This window comes from Ascaphus truei, unplaced genomic scaffold (assembly GCF_040206685.1).
Source record: "Ascaphus truei isolate aAscTru1 unplaced genomic scaffold, aAscTru1.hap1 HAP1_SCAFFOLD_1094, whole genome shotgun sequence".
Lineage (NCBI taxonomy): Eukaryota > Metazoa > Chordata > Amphibia > Anura > Ascaphidae > Ascaphus > Ascaphus truei.
In genome coordinates this window covers 17106-37143 of record NW_027453960.1, presented here as the reverse complement: position 1 = coordinate 37143, position 20038 = coordinate 17106, and positions in this window count along the sequence as shown.

Below are 20038 nucleotides of genomic sequence, written 5' to 3'. Positions count from 1 at the left end.
ACCATTTGGAGTTCTGGCAGGAAAACCTTTGTTGAAAGGTGTTAACTGGAACACTTAAGACCTGCCCTGGTTTGGGCTTCGGATAAACAGTGAGGGTGATAAAACTCTTTGAACAGCACTTAAATCCTAGACATAGCGGCGTCCCCAGGGCCATCTGCTACCTTATGGCCCAAAAGAATCTCTTCTGGGTCTTTGTCCATACCTTAAGATACACTATTAAGCATAAAACATAAACGTATTAAAATATCCGGTTCCGTTAGGTTTAGCAGGTCCAAACTTCCCAGTTCGCATTGCCAGAACTGGGACACCATATGGTCCAAAAAGCGACTTGCTACGACCTAAGAAACCGGAGTTACACCAATGCACATTAAATCATTTTAATACAAAAATCTCCATTGAAAAAGAAATCTCAGCTTTTCACTAAATCCCCATTGAAAACAACGGGCAGCTCCGCCATAGACTTTCAATGGTAAATCGCCGCCATTGAAGTCAATGGGGGTTTTCTGCCATTGAAGTTTATGGGAAAAGTCCCGAACTTCAAGGGGGTCCATACTCCGTCGGGTTGGTCCAAGCGGGTCAAGGATGGTTCTGCAGCGATGCCGGAGCAGTGGCTACAGATACCCCAAACCCTGATCCGCTGAACCCTCCGGAACCGGAGATATGGATTCCTAAAATTCAGCATTTCTCACTTAGTCATTTTTCTGAGCCGTTTCTGCCGCCGCCGGCAAAGCCTATGGCGCGACCCGCTCTATCTGGTTCGACCCTTATCGGGGGTCCAGGATTCGGGGACCCGGTGGTGGTCGAGTGGGGGGACGCTTAGGAACTAGGGGCAAAAAGAATTTTATCCCTAGGTGCCCTAAAACAGTTTATTTCCCCGCTAATTGACGTTGAACTTGACCCAGTGATTTTAGCTCTTTTGAAGGACATTGTATCCGCTTTGCGGTTTGCGGTCTGGACGGCAGCCAACTAGGTTACCTCGAGGCATCTCCATTGAAGTCAATGAGCCCATTGACTTTCAATGGGAAACCGCCGCTCTCCCTCTCGGACGCCACCTGCTGGTCACTACAGGAAACAGGACGAAAACAGCACAAATTCCTATTGAAATGCATTGAGCCCTAATGGCGGCCAATGGGGACCTGCAAAATGGTGCCCGAAAAGGCGGGAAACTTACACAAAGAGCTATAATCATTAAAGAATTATTAACCCTTGTGCTCCCGGATGGATTCTAGTGTGTGTGTGATGCAAACACTGAGTAACCAGACATTACAATGGAACAGGGGAAAATACATTTACATGTCATAACAAGGGTTACATCACATTTCTGGACCTCAGCCCAGTTAACCCCTTGTCTCCCTGGTGCGGTCAGGGGTGGCCAAATGGGGTGCAACCCCTTTAATACCGGGCCACCCCCTCTCTCCCTCTACACCTCCCCTTCTTAATGCGTGTCCTGTGGCCCACTGGCCCTGACGGGGAGTGGGGCACTGCTGGCACCATTAATGAATTCAGTCTCAGAGGGATAGTCCTGGCGTGAAAGTCCATCAGCATTGCTGTTTTCACTACCCTTTTTGTGCTGAATGGTGAATTCAAATTCTTGCAAAGCCAAGCTCCATCTCAGCAGTTTGGCATTTTCCCCTGATACCCTCTGTAGCCAGCTCAGGGGATTGTGGTCGGTAATGACCGTGAAAGCCCTCCCATAGACATAGGGCTGGAGCTTTTTGAGTGCCCACACAATGGCCAAGCACTCCTTTTCAATGGTGGCATATGCCACCTCCCTGGGGAGCAGTTTGCGACTGAGATACACCACAGGGTGCTCTTTGCCGTCGTCCCCCACCTGGCTCAACACAGCCCCCACACCAAAGTCTGAGGCATCAGTCTGAATAAGAAAATGCTTGGTATAATCTGGGGCAGCCAGGATGGGGGCCTCAGCAAGCGCAGCCTTCAGTGCCTGGAAAGCAGTTTCACAGCAGGAGACCAGGTAATAAGCACAGGCAGTTGCTTCTTAGTCAGATCAGTCAGGGGTTTGGCCACGGCGCTGTACTGTGGGACAAATTTCCTGTAGTACCCTGCGGTGCCCAAAAAGGCCATGACCTGTTTCTTGGTTTTTGGAACAGGCCACTGAACTATGGCTTCTACCTTGGCTGGCTCTGGCTTGAAATGCCCTCCACCCACCCTGTGCCCTAAGTACAGGACTTCTGCCATACCTACCATACTGCACCGACACACTTTATTCGAGCAAATACCCAGTATGTACCTGGCAGATACCTGGAATGCGCCGCTCCTCACCTCTGACAAGCCCCGTTGCGTTTGCCTTCCCAGCCTGGGTTCATGCCTGGCTGACGGGCGGCTGATCTGTTAAATGATAATGATTAGGATTTAATAGGCTGCAATGCTTCGCATGTCTACCAGATGGCATAAATTCATGAATTGTAATGCAGTATATATATATATATATACTGTGCAGTATTGCAGCCAGCGGGAATAAAATGCTTCAATCCCTGCCTGGAAAATACCTCAATGCACTCGGGCAGAAAACAGTCACAAACCTCAATACACCCGGGTATACCCGAATTCGTGGGACTAGCCGAGCTCGAATAAAGTGTGTCGCCAGTGTACACTTAGTGGGTTTTAAGGTAAGCCCAGCCTCCCTGATTCTATCCAGCACCGCAGCTACATGTCCTATGTGGGATTCCCAGGAATTACTAAAGACAGCAATGTCATCTAAGTAAGCCCTGGCATAGCTCTGCATCCCTTCCAGTAACCTATTGACCAGGCGTTGGAAGGTAGCCGGGGCATTCTTCATCCCAAATGGCATCACCAAAAACTCATAGAGGCCACTTGGAGTGAAGAATGCTGACTTCTCCCTAGCCTCCAGGGTCAGGGGAATCTGCCAGTAGCCTTTGCTCAGATCCATGGTGGTCAGATACTTTGCCCCCGCGAGTTCATCTAGTAACTCATCCATGCGGGGCATGGGGTAAGCATCTGACACCGTCCCAGCGTTGAGCAACCGGTAGTCCACACAAAACCGGGTGGTTTTGTCCTTCTTAGGCACTAGGACTACTGGACTTGCCCAAGGGCTCTGGGACGGAGTAATTACCCCTAGGGTCAGAATCTCCTCAATCTCTCTCTCCATACTTGTCTTGACCTCTGCTGACACTCTATAAGCGTGCTTATGCAGAGGCTGCAGGTCCCCTGTGTGTACTGGGTGTTTGGTGAGATGTGTGGTCCCTGGCATGTCAGTGAAGAGGGCGCTATACTGAGCTAGCATGTCCCTGGCTTCTCCCTTCTGCCTAGCACTCAACTGTGCCCCGATCTGTACCTACTCAACAGTGTTTCCTTGCTTTGCCTCCCCTAGGAGATCAGGCAGAGCATTGCTCGCCGGATCCTCCAGCAGTGGGCTACAAATGGCCATTACTGCTCCCATACTCGGTGCTCTGTATTCCTTTAACATATTAATGTGATATGTCTTGTGCCTCTCAGGCGCTACCTGTACAACATAGTTGCACTCATTCACCTTTCGGATAACCGGGTACGGTCCCGACCAGGCAGCCATCAGCTTGTTCTCCCGAGTGGGTTTGAGAACAAGCACCTGCTGTCCTGGGATGAATTCTCTGCTACGGCCTGCTGGTCATACCATTGCTTCTGCTTGGTCTGAGCAGCCCTGAGGTGGTCCTGGGCCACCCCCATAAGCATCTCTAACCGGTCTCTGAGATCTACTACATACTGGATCACTGAAGCATCAGTAGCAGTAGTCTTCCCCTCCCATCCCTCACGGAAGAGGTCCAGAGGTCCACGTACCCTGCGGCCATATAGTAGCTCGAAGGGGGAGAAGCCTGTAGATTCTTGCGGTACCTCTCGGTATGCAAACAGCAAGTGCTGCAGGTGAATCTCCCAGTCTTTCCCCTCCGCCTCTATAAAGGTCCGAAGCATCTGCTTCAGGGTACCATTAAACCTCTCACATAATCCGTTTGTTTGGGGATGGTAAGGGGTAGTGCGCTGGTGCTGTACACCGCAGGCATCCCAGAGACAATGTAACAGTTCACTCATGAACTGCGACCCCTGATCAGTTAGGATCTCACTAGGGAAACCTACCCTAGCAAAAATGTTCAGCAAAGCTGCTGCCACTGTCTTGGCACTTATGGTGCCCAGCGCTACCGCCTCAGGGTACCGGGTGGCAAAATCCACCACCGTGAGGATGTAGCACTTCCCTGACCTGCTAGGAATCATGAGGGGTCCTATCAGGTCCATCGCTACCTTCTGGAAGGGTTCCCCTATTATCGGTAGGGGTCTCAGGGGTGCCTTCACACGGTCGCCCGCCTTACCTACTCGCTGGCAGACATCACAGGAGCGGCAGAAATCAGCCGCATCCCTGGATGCCCCCGGCCAGAAATAACGCTGCAATAACCGGGCTCGCGTTCTGGTGACCCCCTGATGTCCCGCTAACGGAATAGAGTGAGCTACCCATAACAATTGCTGTCGGTACCCCTGGGGTACTACTAGCTGTCGCTTACCGGTCAATCCCTTCTCTATTCTCGGGTTCCCTTCTTCTCTGTATAGGAGTCCCTTATGCCATAGGCAGCGCTCAGTGCCCTCCCCTGCCTGAGATTCGGACGCCCGAAGTCTCACGCCGGCCAGGGTAGGGTCTGCCTTCACTGCCTCCCTAAACTGGGCTCCTAAATCTGCCCCCCCCCAGTCATGTCATTGTCAGGGGAAGGGGACACGGTAAGGGGGAACAGTAAGTCAGCCTGTGGTTGCAACTGATCCTGGCTTACCTCCCTGGGCTCCTCTGTGCCCTCCGCTAACGTTGGTCCCAAAGGCTGGGGGACTGGGGTGGCCACCGCCGACATTGCCGCGGTCTGGATCCGGGTAACCGCCGCCACTGCAGCGGGCTGGGGCACACGGTCGTAGGTGCAGGTCATCGGTCCCAGGTCATTGCCCAAAAGAATTTCAGCATCCAAACCTGGTAAAACCCCCACCTCCCGCACACCCTTGCCCACCCCCCAATCCAAAAAAATGCGGGCCACCTGCAGGAAACGTGGCTCTCCGTCAGCCACAGTGATCTGTATCCCAGGGCCTGGGATCAATTCCTCTGGCCGGACCATATCAGGTCGGACCAGGGTCACTGCAGCTCCTGAATCAAGTAAGCCAACTGCTTGCCGGTCACCGACTGTGACTGGGGTGAGATGCTTGCTCCTGCCGTCCGTCTGCTGCAGGTCTGCGCTGTGATGTCCTCCGCTCCTGGCTGTAGGCACTGAAGAAACCGGGGTAGGGGTGACATGGGACGTCTCGCTGGGAGTTGTTTCCATGACCGGTCCTGGTTCTTTGGTGGAAGCCACCCGCACGCGGGCTACCGGCTTTGCAGCTGGGGTGCGTTGCCCTCGATAGGGTCCGTTGGAACGCAGGGGTTCCGGGCAATCTGGTCTGATGTGACCAGTGCTGTTGCAATTGTAGCACCGGCGCTCATGCCGGAGCTCTCCCGCCTTCTGTGACCCGCTGCCCGCAGGCGGCTTTTGGGTCCACTGGGGGGTACTCACAGCTTTCTTGGCCGGCGCCGGTGGGGTTACCGCTTTGGCTGGTACCTTGGCGGTCATCTGGGACCGGCTGACCACATAGTCATCTGCCATCCTCGCCGCCTCGGTGTAGGTCTTGGGCTTTTTATCATACACAAAAGCCCTCACCGCCGGCGGGCACTGCTGCATGAGCTGCTCCTGAAAGATGAGGTCCAGCAGGCGTTGGTAAGTCTTGGCCTCAGAGCCCTCCACCCAGTGTAACCCATACAAAGCCATGCGGGTCACATAAGTGACATAGGTCTCCTGAGGGTGCCTCTCCTCCAGCCGGAACTTACCCCGGTAAGCTTCAGGGGTAAAACCATGCTGAAACAGCAAAAGTTCTTTCAGGTGGTCATAGTCATCAGCAAACTCCTCTGTAAGCGCCATCAAAGTCTGTTTAGCCAAGCTGGAGAGTAGCGGGTCCAGGAGTGCAACCCTATGCTGGGGAAGCACCCCGTACCGCCGGCACTGCGTTTCAAAGTTCCTTAGAAACATGTCAATCCGATCAGTGCCCTCCACATACTTGGTGAGACTGTGCTTGTCCAGTTGGAGTCCATCTCTGGGGGGTCGGACCGGGGGGCAATAAGCGGGTCTGTTCATTGCCATAGAGATAAACGTTAGGGTTAGGGTTAGGGTTATAGGGGAATACGAAAATTTAGGTATGTGACTCATTTGGGTACTAACCACTCAGAGAAGAGTTAGGGTTGAAAGTTAGGGTTGAAAGTTAGGGTTGAAAGTTAGGGTTGAAAGTTAGGGTTGACACTTAGGATTATTTTATTTTTGTTTGGCCCAGGGTTATAGGGGAATACGAAAATTTAGGTATGTGACTCATTTGGGTACTAACCAATCAGAGAAGAGTTAGGGTTGAAAGTTAGGGTTGAAAGTTAGGGTTGAAAGTTAGGGTTGAAAGTTAGGGTTGACACTTAGGATTATTTTTCTATTTTTGTTTGGCCCAGGGTTATAGGGGAATACGAAAATTTAGGTATGTGACTCATTTGGGTACTAACCAATCAGAGAAGAGTTAGGGTTGAAAGTTAGGGTTGAAAGTTAGGGTTGAAAGTTAGGGTTGAAAGTTAGGGTTGAAAGTTAGGATTATTTTTCTATTTTTGTTTGGCCCAAGGTTATAGGGGAATACGAAAATGTAGGTATGTGACTCATTTGGGTACTAACCAATCAGAGAAGAGTTAGGGTTGAAAGTTAGGGTTGAAAGTTAGGGTTGAAAGTTAGGGTTGACACTTAGGATTATTTTTCTATTTTTGTTTGGCCCAGGGTTATAGGGGAATACGAAAATTTAGGTATGTGACTCATTTGGGTACTAACCAATCAGAGAAGAGTTAGGGTTGAAAGTTAGGGTTGAAAGTTAGGGTTGAAAGTTAGGGTTGAAAGTTAGGGTTGAAAGTTAGGATTATTTTTCTATTTTTGTTTGGCCCAGGGTTATAGGGGAATACGAAAATTTAGGTATGTGACTCATTTGGGTACTAACCAATCAGAGAAGAGTTAGGGTTGAAAGTTAGGGTTGAAAGTTAGGGTTGAAAGTTAGGGTTGAAAGTTAGGGTTGAAAGTTAGGGTTGAAAGTTAGGGTTGACACTTAGGATTATTTTTCTATTTTTGTTTGGCCCAGGGTTATAGGGGAATACGAAAATTTAGGTATGTGACGCATTTGGGTACTAACCAATCAGACAAGAGTTAGGGTTGAAAGTTAGGGTTGAAAGTTAGGGTTGAAAGTTAGGGTTGACACTTAGGATTATTTTTCTATTTTTGTTTGGCCCAGGGTTATAGGGGAATACGAAAATTTAGGTATGTGACTCATTTGGGTACTAACCAATCAGAGAAGAGTTTGGGTTGAAAGTTAGGGTTGAAAGTTAGGGTTGAAAGTTAGGGTTGAAAGTTAGGGTTGACACTTAGGATTATTTTTTTATTTTTGTTTGGCCCAGGGTTATAGGGGAATACGAAAATTTAGGTATGTGACTCATTTGGGTACTAACCAATCAGAGAAGAGTTAGGGTTGAAAGTTAGGGTTGAAAGTTAGGGTTGAAAGTTAGGATTATTTTTCTATTTTTGTTTGGCCCAGGGTTATAGGGGAATACGAAAATTTAGGTATGTGACTCATTTGGGTACTAACCAATCAGAGAAGAGTTAGGGTTGAAAGTTAGGGTTGAAAGTTAGGGTTGAAAGTTAGGGTTGATGACACTTAGGATTATTTTTCTATTTTTGTTTGGCCCAGGGTTATAGGGGAATACGAAAATTTAGGTATGTGACTCATTTGGGTACTAACCAATCAGAGAAGAGTTAGGGTTGAAAGTTAGGGTTGAAAGTTAGGGTTGACACTTAGGATTATTTTTCTATTTTTGTTTGGCCCAGGGTTATAGGGGAATACGAAAATTTAGGTATGTGACTCATTTGGGTACTAACCAATCAGAGAAGAGTTTGGGTTGAAAGTTAGGGTTGAAAGTTAGGGTTGAAAGTTAGGGTTGAAAGTTAGGGTTGAAAGTTAGGGTTGAAAGTTAGGGTTGAAAGTTAGGGTTGAAAGTTAGGGTTGAAAGTTAGGGTTGACACTTAGGATTATTTTTCTATTTTTGTTTGGCCCAGGGTTATAGGGGAATACGAAAATTTAGGTATGTGACTCATTTGGGTACTAACCAATCAGAGAAGAGTTAGGGTTGAAAGTTAGGGTTGAAAGTTAGGGTTGAAAGTTAGGGTTGAAAGTTAGGGTTGAAAGTTAGGGTTGACACTTAGGATTATTTTTCTATTTTTGTTTGGCCCAGGGTTATAGGGGAATACGAAAATTTAGGTATGTGACGCATTTGGGTACTAACCAATCAGAGAAGAGTTAGGGTTGAAAGTTAGGGTTGAAAGTTAGGGTTGAAAGTTAGGGTTGACACTTAGGATTATTTTTCTATTTTTGTTTGGCCCAGGGTTATAGGGGAATACGAAAATTTAGGTATGTGACTCATTTGGGTACTAACCAATCAGAGAAGAGTTTGGGTTGAAAGTTAGGGTTGAAAGTTAGGGTTGAAAGTTAGGGTTGAAAGTTAGGGTTGACACTTAGGATTATTTTTTTATTTTTGTTTGGCCCAGGGTTATAGGGGAATACGAAAATTTAGGTATGTGACTCATTTGGGTACTAACCAATCAGAGAAGAGTTAGGGTTGAAAGTTAGGGTTGAAAGTTAGGGTTGAAAGTTAGGATTATTTTTCTATTTTTGTTTGGCCCAGGGTTATAGGGGAATACGAAAATTTAGGTATGTGACTCATTTGGGTACTAACCAATCAGAGAAGAGTTAGGGTTGAAAGTTAGGGTTGAAAGTTAGGGTTGAAAGTTAGGGTTGAAAGTTAGGGTTGACACTTAGGATTATTTTTCTATTTTTGTTTGGCCCAGGGTTATAGGGGAATACGAAAATTTAGGTATGTGACTCATTTGGGTACTAACCAATCAGAGAAGAGTTAGGGTTGAAAGTTAGGGTTGAAAGTTAGGGTTGAAAGTTAGGGTTGACACTTAGGATTATTTTTCTATTTTTGTTTGGCCCAGGGTTATAGGGGAATACGAAAATTTAGGTATGTGACTCATTTGGGTACTAACCAATCAGAGAAGAGTTTGGGTTGAAAGTTAGGGTTGAAAGTTAGGGTTGAAAGTTAGGGTTGAAAGTTAGGGTTGAAAGTTAGGGTTGAAAGTTAGGGTTGACACTTAGGATTATTTTTCTATTTTTGTTTGGCCCAGGGTTATAGGGGAATACGAAAATTTAGGTATGTGACTCATTTGGGTACTAACCAATCAGAGAAGAGTTAGGGTTGAAAGTTAGGGTTGAAAGTTAGGGTTGAAAGTTAGGGTTGACACTTAGGATTATTTTTCTATTTTTGTTTGGCCCAGGGTTATAGGGGAATACGAAAATTTAGGTATGTGACTCATTTGGGTACTAACCAATCAGAGAAGAGTTTGGGTTGAAAGTTAGGGTTGAAAGTTAGGGTTGAAAGTTAGGGTTGAAAGTTAGGGTTGAAAGTTAGGGTTGAAAGTTAGGGTTGACACTTAGGATTATTTTTTTATTTTTGTTTGGCCCAGGGTTATAGGGGAATACGAAAATTTAGGTATGTGACTCATTTGGGTACTAACCAATCAGAGAAGAGTTAGGGTTGAAAGTTAGGGTTGAAAGTTAGGGTTGAAAGTTAGGATTATTTTTCTATTTTTGTTTGGCCCAGGGTTATAGGGGAATACGAAAATTTAGGTATGTGACTCATTTGGGTACTAACCAATCAGAGAAGAGTTAGGGTTGAAAGTTAGAGTTGAAAGTTAGGGTTGAAAGTTAGGGTTAGGGTTAGGGTTAGGGTTAGGGTTGGGTTAGGGTTAGGGTTAGGGTTAGGGTTATAGGGGAATACGAAAATTTAGGTATGTGACTCATTTGGGTACTAACCAATCAGAGAAGAGTTAGGGTTGAAAGTTAGGGTTGAAAGTTAGGGTTGAAAGTTAGGGTTGACACTTAGGATTATTTTTCTATTTTTGTTTGGCCCAGGGTTATAGGGGAATACGAAAATTTAGGTATGTGACTCATTTGGGTACTAACCAATCAGAGAAGAGTTAGGGTTGAAAGTTAGGGTTGAAAGTTAGGGTTAGGGTTAGGGTTAGGGTTATAGGGGAATACGAAAATTTAGGTATGTGACTCATTTGGGTACTAACCAATGAGAGAAGAGTTAGGGTTGAAAGTTAGGGTTGAAAGTTAGGGTTGAAAGTTAGGGTTGAAAGTTAGGGTTGAAAGTTAGGGTTGAAAGTTAGGATTATTTTTCTATTTTTGTTTGGCCCAGGGTTATAGGGGAATACGAAAATTTAGGTATGTGACTCATTTGGGTACTAACCAATCAGAGAAGAGTTAGGGTTGAAAGTTAGGGTTGAAAGTTAGGGTTGAAAGTTAGGGTTGAAAGTTAGGGTTGAAAGTTAGGGTTGAAAGTTAGGGTTGACACTTAGGATTATTTTTCTATTTTTGTTTGGCCCAGGGTTATAGGGGAATACGAAAATTTAGGTATGTGACTCATTTGGGTACTAACCAATCAGAGAAGAGTTAGGGTTGAAAGTTAGGGTTGAAAGTTAGGGTTGAAAGTTAGGGTTGAAAGTTAGGGTTGAAAGTTAGGGTTGACACTTAGGATTATTTTTCTATTTTTGTTTTAGGGTTAGGGTTAGGGTTAGGGTTAGGGTTAGGGGGTTAGGGGGTTAGGGTTAGGGGGTTAGGGGGTTAGGGTTAGGGTTAGGGTTATAGGGGAATACGAAAATTTAGGTATGTGACTCATTTGGGTACTAACCAATCAGAGAAGAGTTAGGGTTGAAAGTTAGGGTTGAAAGTTAGGGTTGAAAGTTAGGGTTGACACTTAGGATTATTTTTCTATTTTTGTTTGGCCCAGGGTTATAGGGGAATACGAAAATTTAGGTATGTGACGCATTTGGGTACTAACCAATCAGAGAAGAGTTAGGGTTGAAAGTTAGGGTTGAAAGTTAGGGTTGAAAGTTAGGGTTGACACTTAGGATTATTTTTCTATTTTTGTTTGGCCCAGGGTTATAGGGGAATACAAAAATTTAGGTATGTGACTCATTTGGGTACTAACCAATCAGAGAAGAGTTTGGGTTGAAAGTTAGGGTTGAAAGTTAGGGTTGAAAGTTAGGGTTGAAAGTTAGGGTTGAAAGTTAGGGTTGAAAGTTAGGGTTGAAAGTTAGGGTTGACACTTAGGATTATTTTTTTATTTTTGTTTGGCCCAGGGTTATAGGGGAATACGAAAATTTAGGTATGTGACTCATTTGGGTACTAACCAATCAGAGAAGAGTTAGGGTTGAAAGTTAGGGTTGAAAGTTAGGGTTGAAAGTTAGGATTATTTTTCTATTTTTGTTTGGCCCAGGGTTATAGGGGAATACGAAAATTTAGGTATTTGACTCATTTGGGTACTAACCAATCAGAGAAGAGTTAGGGTTGAAAGTTAGGGTTGAAAGTTAGGGTTGAAAGTTAGGGTTGAAAGTTAGGGTTGAAAGTTAGGGTTGACACTTAGGATTATTTTTCTATTTTTGTTTGGCCCAGGGTTATAGGGGAATACGAAAATTTAGGTATGTGACTCATTTGGGTACTAACCAATCAAAGAAGAGTTAGGGTTGAAAGTTAGGGTTGAAAGTTAGGGTTGAAAGTTAGGGTTGACACTTAGGATTATTTTTCTATTTTTGTTTGGCCCAGGGTTATAGGGGAATACGAAAATTTAGGTATGTGACTCATTTGGGTACTAACCAATCAGAGAAGAGTTTGGGTTGAAAGTTAGGGTTGAAAGTTAGGGTTGAAAGTTAGGGTTGAAAGTTAGGGTTGAAAGTTAGGGTTGAAAGTTAGGGTTGACACTTAGGATTATTTTTCTATTTTTGTTTGGCCCAGGGTTATAGGGGAATACGAAAATTTAGGTATGTGACTCATTTGGGTACTAACCAATCAGAGAAGAGTTAGGGTTGAAAGTTAGGGTTGAAAGTTAGGGTTGAAAGTTAGGGTTGACACTTAGGATTATTTTTCTATTTTTGTTTGGCCCAGGGTTATAGGGGAATACGAAAATTTAGGTATGTGACTCATTTGGGTACTAACCAATCAGAGAAGAGTTTGGGTTGAAAGTTAGGGTTGAAAGTTAGGGATGAAAGTTAGGGTTGAAAGTTAGGGTTGAAAGTTAGGGTTGACACTTAGGATTATTTTTTTATTTTTGTTTGGCCCAGGGTTATAGGGGAATACGAAAATTTAGGTATGTGACTCATTTGGGTACTAACCAATCAGAGAAGAGTTAGGGTTGAAAGTTAGGGTTGAAAGTTAGGGTTGAAAGTTAGGATTATTTTTCTATTTTTGTTTGGCCCAGGGTTATAGGGGAATACGAAAATTTAGGTATGTGACTCATTTGGGTACTAACCAATCAGAGAAGAGTTAGGGTTGAAAGTTAGGGTTAGGGTTAGGGTTAGGGTTAGGGTTAGGGTTAGGGTTAGGGTTAGGGTTAGGGTTATAGGGGAATACGAAAATTTAGGTATGTGACTCATTTGGGTACTAACCAATCAGAGAAGAGTTAGGGTTGAAAGTTAGGGTTGAAAGTTAGGGTTGAAAGTTAGGGTTGACACTTAGGATTATTTTTCTATTTTTGTTTGGCCCAGGGTTATAGGGGAATACGAAAATTTAGGTATGTGACTCATTTGGGTACTAACCAATCAGAGAAGAGTTAGGGTTGAAAGTTAGGGTTGAAAGTTAGGGTTGAAAGTTAGGGTTGAAAGTTAGGGTTGAAAGTTAGGGTTGACACTTAGGATTATTTTTCTATTTTTGTTTGGCCCAGGGTTATAGGGGAATACGAAAATTTAGGTATGTGACTCATTTGGGTACTAACCAATCAGAGAAGAGTTAGGGTTGAAAGTTAGGGTTGAAAGTTAGGGTTGAAAGTTAGGGTTGAAAGTTAGGATTATTTTTCTATTTTTGTTTGGCCCAGGGTTATAGGGGAATACGAAAATTTAGGTATGTGACTCATTTGGGTACTAACCAATCAGAGAAGAGTTAGGGTTGAAAGTTAGGGTTGAAAGTTAGGGTTGAAAGTTAGGGTTGACACTTAGGATTATTTTTCTATTTTTGTTTGGCCCAGGGTTATAGGGGAATACGAAAATTTAGGTATGTGACTCATTTGGGTACTAACCAATCAGAGAAGAGTTAGGGTTGAAAGTTAGGGTTGAAAGTTAGGGTTGAAAGTTAGGGTTGACACTTTGGATTATTTTTCTATTTTTATTTGGCCCAGGGTTATAGGGGAATACGAAAATTTAGGTATGTGACTCATTTGGGTACTAACCAATCAGAGAAGAGTTAGGGTTGAAAGTTAGGGTTGAAAGTTAGGGTTGAAAGTTAGGGTTGAAAGTTAGGGTTGAAAGTTAGGGTTGAAAGTTAGGGTTGACACTTAGGATTATTTTTCTATTTTTGTTTGGCCCAGGGTTATAGGGGAATACGAAAATGTAGGTATGTGACTCATTTGGGTACTAACCAATCAGAGAAGAGTTAGGGTTGAAAGTTAGGGTTAGGGTTAGGGTTAGGGTTAGGGTTAGGGTTAGGGTTATAGGGGAATACGAAAATTTAGGTATGTGACTCATTTGGGTACTAACCAATCAGAGAAGAGTTAGGGTTAGGGTTAGGGTTAGGGTTAGGGTTAGGGTTATAGGGGAATACGAAAATTTAGGTATGTGACTCATTTGGGTACTAACCAATCAGAGAAGAGTTAGGGTTGAAAGTTAGGGTTGAAAGTTAGGGTTGAAAGTTAGGGTTGAAAGTTAGGGTTGAAAGTTAGGGTTGACACTTAGGATTATTTTTCTATTTTTGTTTGGCCCAGGGTTATAGGGGAATACGAAAATTTAGGTATGTGACTCATTTTGGTACTAACCAATCAGAGAAGAGTTAGGGTTGAAAGTTAGGGTTGAAAGTTAGGGTTGACACTTAGGATTATTTTTCTATTTTTGTTTGGCCCAGGGTTATAGGGGAATACGAAAATTTAGGTATGTGACTCATTTGGGTACTAACCAATCAGAGAAGAGTTAGGGTTGAAAGTTAGGGTTGAAAGTTAGGGTTGAAAGTTAGGGTTGAAAGTTAGGGTTGAAAGTTAGGGTTGACACTTAGGATTATTTTTCTATTTTTGTTTGGCCCAGGGTTATAGGGGAATACGAAAATTTAGGTATGTGACTCATTTGGGTACTAACCAATCAGAGAAGAGTTAGGGTTGAAAGTTAGTGTTGAAAGTTAGTGTTGAAAGTTAGGGTTGAAAGTTAGGGTTGAAAGTTAGGGTTGAAAGTTAGGGTTGACACTTAGGATTATTTTTCTATTTTTGTTTGGCCCAGGGTTATAGGGGAATACGAAAATTTAGGTATGTGACTCATTTGGGTACTAACTAATCAGAGAAGAGTTAGGGTTGAAAGTTAGGGTTGAAAGTTAGGGTTGAAAGTTAGGGTTGACACTTAGGATTGTTAGGGTTAGGGTTAGGGTTAGGGTTAGGGTTAGGGTTATAGGGGAATACGAAAATTTAGGGTTAGGGTTAGGGTTAGGGTTAGGGTTATAGGGGAATACGAAAATTTAGGTATGTGACTCATTTGGGTACTAACCAATCAGAGAAGAGTTAGGGTTGAAAGTTAGGGTTGAAAGTTAGGGTTAGGGTTAGGGTTAGGGTTAGGGTTAGGGTTATAGGGGAATACGAAAATTTAGGTATGTGACTCATTTGGGTACTAACCAATCAGAGAAGAGTTAGGGTTGAAAGTTAGGGTTGAAAGTTAGGGTTGACACTTAGGATTATTTTTCTATTTTTGTTTGGCCCAGGGTTATAGGGGAATACGAAAATTTAGGTATGTGACTCATTTGGGTACTAACCAATCAGAGAAGAGTTAGGGTTGAAAGTTAGGGTTGAAAGTTAGGGTTGAAAGTTAGGGTTGACACTTAGGATTATTTTTCTATTTTTGTTTGGCCCAGGGTTATAGTGGAATACGAAAATTTAGGTATGTGACTCATTTGGGTACTAACCAATCAGAGAAGAGTTAGGGTTGAAAGTTAGGGTTGAAAGTTAGGGTTGAAAGTTAGGGTTGACACTTAGGATTGTTAGGGTTAGGGTTAGGGTTAGGGTTAGGGTTAGGGTTAGGGTTATAGGGGAATACGAAAATTTAGGGTTAGGGTTAGGGTTAGGGTTAGGGTTAGGGTTATAGGGGAATACGAAAATTTAGGTATGTGACTCATTTGGGTACTAACCAATCAGAGAAGAGTTAGGGTTGAAAGTTAGGGTTGAAAGTTAGGGTTAGGGTTAGGGTTAGGGTTAGGGTTAGGGTTAGGGTTATAGGGGAATACGAAAATTTAGGTATGTGACTCATTTGGGTACTAACCAATCAGAGAAGAGTTAGGGTTGAAAGTTAGGGTTGAAAGTTAGGGTTGACACTTAGGATTATTTTTCTATTTTTGTTTGGCCCAGGGTTATAGGGGAATACGAAAATTTAGGTATGTGACTCATTTGGGTACTAACCAATCAGAGAAGAGTTAGGGTTGAAAGTTAGGGTTGAAAGTTAGGGTTGAAAGTTAGGGTTGACACTTAGGATTATTTTTCTATTTTTGTTTGGCCCAGGGTTATAGGGGAATACGAAAATTTAGGTATGTGACTCATTTGGGTACTAACCAATCAGAGAAGAGTTAGGGTTGAAAGTTAGGGTTGAAAGTTAGGGTTGAAAGTTAGGGTTGAAAGTTAGGGTTGACACTTAGGATTATTTTTCTATTTTTGTTTGGCCCAGGGTTATAGGGGAATACGAAAATTTAGGTATGTGACTCATTTGGGTACTAACCAATCAGAGAAGAGTTAGGGTTGAAAGTTAGGGTTGAAAGTTAGGGTTGACACTTAGGATTATTTTTCTATTTTTGTTTGGCCCAGGGTTATAGGGGAATACGAAAATTTAGGTATGTGACTCATTTGGGTACTAACCAATCAGAGAAGAGTTAGGGTTGAAAGTTAGGGTTGAAAGTTAGGGTTGAAAGTTAGGGTTGAAAGTTAGGGTTGAAAGTTAGGGTTGACACTTAGGATTATTTTTCTATTTTTGTTTGGCCCAGGGTTATAGGGGAATACGAAAATTTAGGTATGTGACTCATTTGGGTACTAACCAATCAGAGAAGAGTTAGGGTTGAAAGTTAGTGTTGAAAGTTAGGGTTGAAAGTTAGGGTTGAAAGTTAGGGTTGAAAGTTAGGGTTGAAAGTTAGGGTTGAAAGTTAGGGTTGACACTTAGGATTATTTTTCTATTTTTGTTTGGCCCAGGGTTATAGGGGAATACGAAAATTTAGGTATGTGACTCATTTGGGTACTAACCAATCAGAGAAGAGTTAGGGTTGAAAGTTAGGGTTGAAAGTTAGGGTTGAAAGTTAGGGTTGAAAGTTAGGGTTGACACTTAGGATTATTTTTCTATTTTTGTTTGGCCCAGGGTTATAGGGGAATACGAAAATTTAGGTATGTGACTCATTTGGGTACTAACCAATCAGAGAAGAGTTAGGGTTGAAAGTTAGGGTTGAAAGTTAGGGTTGAAAGTTAGGGTTGAAAGTTAGGGTTGACACTTAGGATTATTTTTCTATTTTTGTTTGGCCCAGGGTTATAGGGGAATACAAAAATTTAGGTATGTGACTCATTTGGGTACTAACCAATCAGAGAAGAGTTAGGGTTGAAAGTTAGGGTTGAAAGTTAGGTTTGAAAGTTAGGGTTGAAAGTTAGGGTTGACACTTATGATTATTTTTCTATTTTTGTTTGGCCCAGGGTTATAGGGGAATACAAAAATTTAGGGTTAGGGTTAGGGTTAGGGTTAGGGTTAGGGTTAGGGTTAGGGTTAGGGTTAGGGTTAGGGTTATAGGGGAATACGAAAATTTAGGTATGTGACTCATTTGGGTACTAACCAATCAGAGAAGAGTTAGGGTTGAAAGTTAGGGTTGAAAGTTAGGGTTGAAAGTTAGGGTTGAAAGTTAGGGTTGAAAGTTAGGATTATTTTTCTATTTTTGTTTGGCCCAGGGTGATAGGGGAATACGAAAATTTAGGTATGTGACTCATTTGGGTACTAACCAATCAGAGAAGAGTTAGGGTTAGGGTTAGGGTTAGGGTTAGGGTATTAGGGTTAGGGTTAGGGTTAGGGTTAGGGTTATAGGGGAATACGAAAATTTAGGTATGTGACTCATTTGGGTACTAACCAATCAGAGAAGAGTTAGGGTTAGGGTTAGGGTTAGGGTTAGGGTTAGGGTTAGGGTTAGGGTTATAGGGGAATACGAAAATTTAGGTATGTGACTCATTTGGGTACTAACCAATCAGAGAAGAGTTAGGGTTAGCGTTGAAAGTTAGGGTTAGGGTTGACCCTTACGATTATTTTTGTATTTGTGTTTGGTGAAAAAAGAATAGAACATTTTTAGTTATGTGACTCATTTAGGTACTTGGCCAATGAGAGTTAAGTTCTGAACAATTTAGGGAGGGTGTGGTTTGGGGTTGAAAGTGTGGTAAGAAAAAGTGTAAGTGGGTAAGAACGTGAGGGAGGTTGTGGGTAGGTGGGTGAGGGAGGTTTAGGGATGTATGGTGGGTGTGGGTAAGGAGGTTGAAGGTTTTTGAGGGAAGGTGGATGATGAAGAGAGTGGGTAGGTGGTGTTGAAGGTGGATTAGGGAGGGTGAGTAAATGTGTCTGGGAGGGTGAGGATGAAGGTGGGTGAAAAAAGTGTGGGTCAGTTCAGGTATGGGTGAGTGGGCAAGGGTGAGGCTGGGTATTGGTGTGCAGGTAAGGGTGGTGAAGGTGAATTTTAATATGGATGATGAGGGTAGAAGGTGGGTGAGGGAGGTTGGGTGAAGGAGGGTGTGGGAAGGTGATGTTGAAGGTGGGTGAGGGATGGTTAATATGGGTATAGGAGGCTTTGTAGGTAAGGTTGAGGCCAGTAAGGTAGAGTGAACATGGGTGAGGGAGGGTGAAGATTAAGGTGGAAGAGGGAGGGTGTGTTTAAGTGGGGTTAAAGGTTGGTGAATGTAGGTGAGGTAGGGGGATGAGTGAAGGTGTGGGTGAGTGAAGGTGTTGGTGAGGGGGCAATGGTGGGTGGGTGAAGGTGGATGAGTGTGAGGGTGAAGGTGGATGAGGTGGTGGGTGATAGTGAACATGGGTCAAGAGCGGGTGAGGGAGGGCATGGAATCAGTCTGTGAGCCTGCCCTTTCTATTTTGTTGTATATATTCTATTCCCTATCCAATTGACATGTTGCATTTATATGCAGTTAGTCATTCAAAAATTTGAAAACTCTTGCATTCGTTGCATGTTAGCGAGAGGCACCCTTAGAGGTAAAGAGCTAGCTTTTACCTCACTACTAAGTACTTGGACATTGAGGACTAGATCCGTTTTGTACAGAGCGGAGCTTCTCCTCTGCCGTATGCTAGGAGTGAAGAAGCACTACTGTCTATCGTCCGTAAAGGGGTATGCTTTCTTCCCCCAATTTACAGTCGAGCTAGCGCTGCAGATGGGACAGTAGCGAAGAGTTCACTGCCTGACTCTAAAAGGGCACACTCGTGTAAAGGGAGAGAAATCAACTCAAAGCTTTATATCCTGAGAGATAAAAGCAATGCATTGTGTAGGTGTACTCACTTACCTCAACTACTTACCTCCTTGTTAGTATGTCCTTTGTGAACATCATCTTGATAGACGAACTTACCTATTTTCATACTGCAAATAAATTTTACCCAAGATAAGTGAAAAAATATAATGCAATCCCCTTTAGAGCAATGCAGTTGAGGACCCTCTTTCACTGATGGACTAAATAAACAATGCTTAGACTGAGTGAGAGAGGGGTTTGTGAGAGAGAGGGGAGAGTGGTAGTCCTTGAAAGAGAGAGAGAAAGAAAGGACATTTGTGAGAGTAAAATACAGGTGATTTAGAAGGAGCAGGGATGCTAGTCAGGGAGAGTAATAGAGAGCAGGGAGAGAAAGAGAGGGTGTGAGAAAGAAAAAGAGAGAGAGAGAAGTGGAAGAAAGAAATGTGTGTGAGAGCAAGAGACGGGTTGAAGTGAAAGAGATAGAGTGGGAGTAAGAGAGAAAAAAATTGAGAGAAGGGAGAGGGAGAGAGAAGGGAGAGGGAGAGAGAAGAGAGGGAGAGAGAAGGGAGAGAGAGAAAGCAGGGAGAGACAAGTGTGAGAGGAGGGACAGAGAAGGGAGAGGGAGAGAGAAGGGAGAGGGAGAGAAAAGGAAAAGGGAGAGAAAAGGAAAAGAAAAGGGAGAGAAAAGGGAGAGAAAAGGGAGAGAAAAGGGAGAGAAAAGGGAGAGAAAAGGGAGAGAGAAGGCAAAATGAGAGAGAAGGTAAAGGGAGAGAGAAGGTAAAGGGAGAGAGAAGGAAAGGGAGATAGAAGGAAAAGGGAGAGAGAAGGAAGAGGGAGAGAGAAGGAAGAGGGAGAGAGAATGGAGAGACAAGGGAGAGGGAGAGACAAGGAAAGGGAGAGAGAAGGGATAGGGAGAGAGAAGGGATAGGGAGAGAGAAGGGAGAGGGAGAGAGAAGGGAGAGGGAGAGAGTGATGAGGGAGTGACAAGGAAAAGGGAGAGAGAAGGGAGAGGGAGAGAGAAGGGAGAGGGAGAGAGGAGAGAGAGAAGGGAGAGAGAGAAGGGAGAGGGATAGACAGAGAGAAGGAAGAGGGTGCGAGAGAAGGGAAAGGGAGAGAGAGAGAAGGGAGAGGGGGAGAGAGAGGTAGAGGGAATGATCAGGGAGTTATAAGGGAGAGGGATAGAGAAGGGAGGGGGAGAGAGAGAGAGAAGGGAGTGGAGAGAGAGAGAAGGGAGAGGGAGAGCAAAGGAAAGGGGAGGGGAAAGGAAAAGGGAGAGAATGGAGAGACAAGGAAAAGGGAGAGAGATTGGAAAGGGAGAGAGAAGGAAGAGGGAGAGAGAAGGAAGAGGGAGAGAGAATGGATAGGGAGAGAGAAGGGAGAGAGAAGGCAGAGGGATAGAGAAGGGAGTGAGAAAATGGAGAGAGA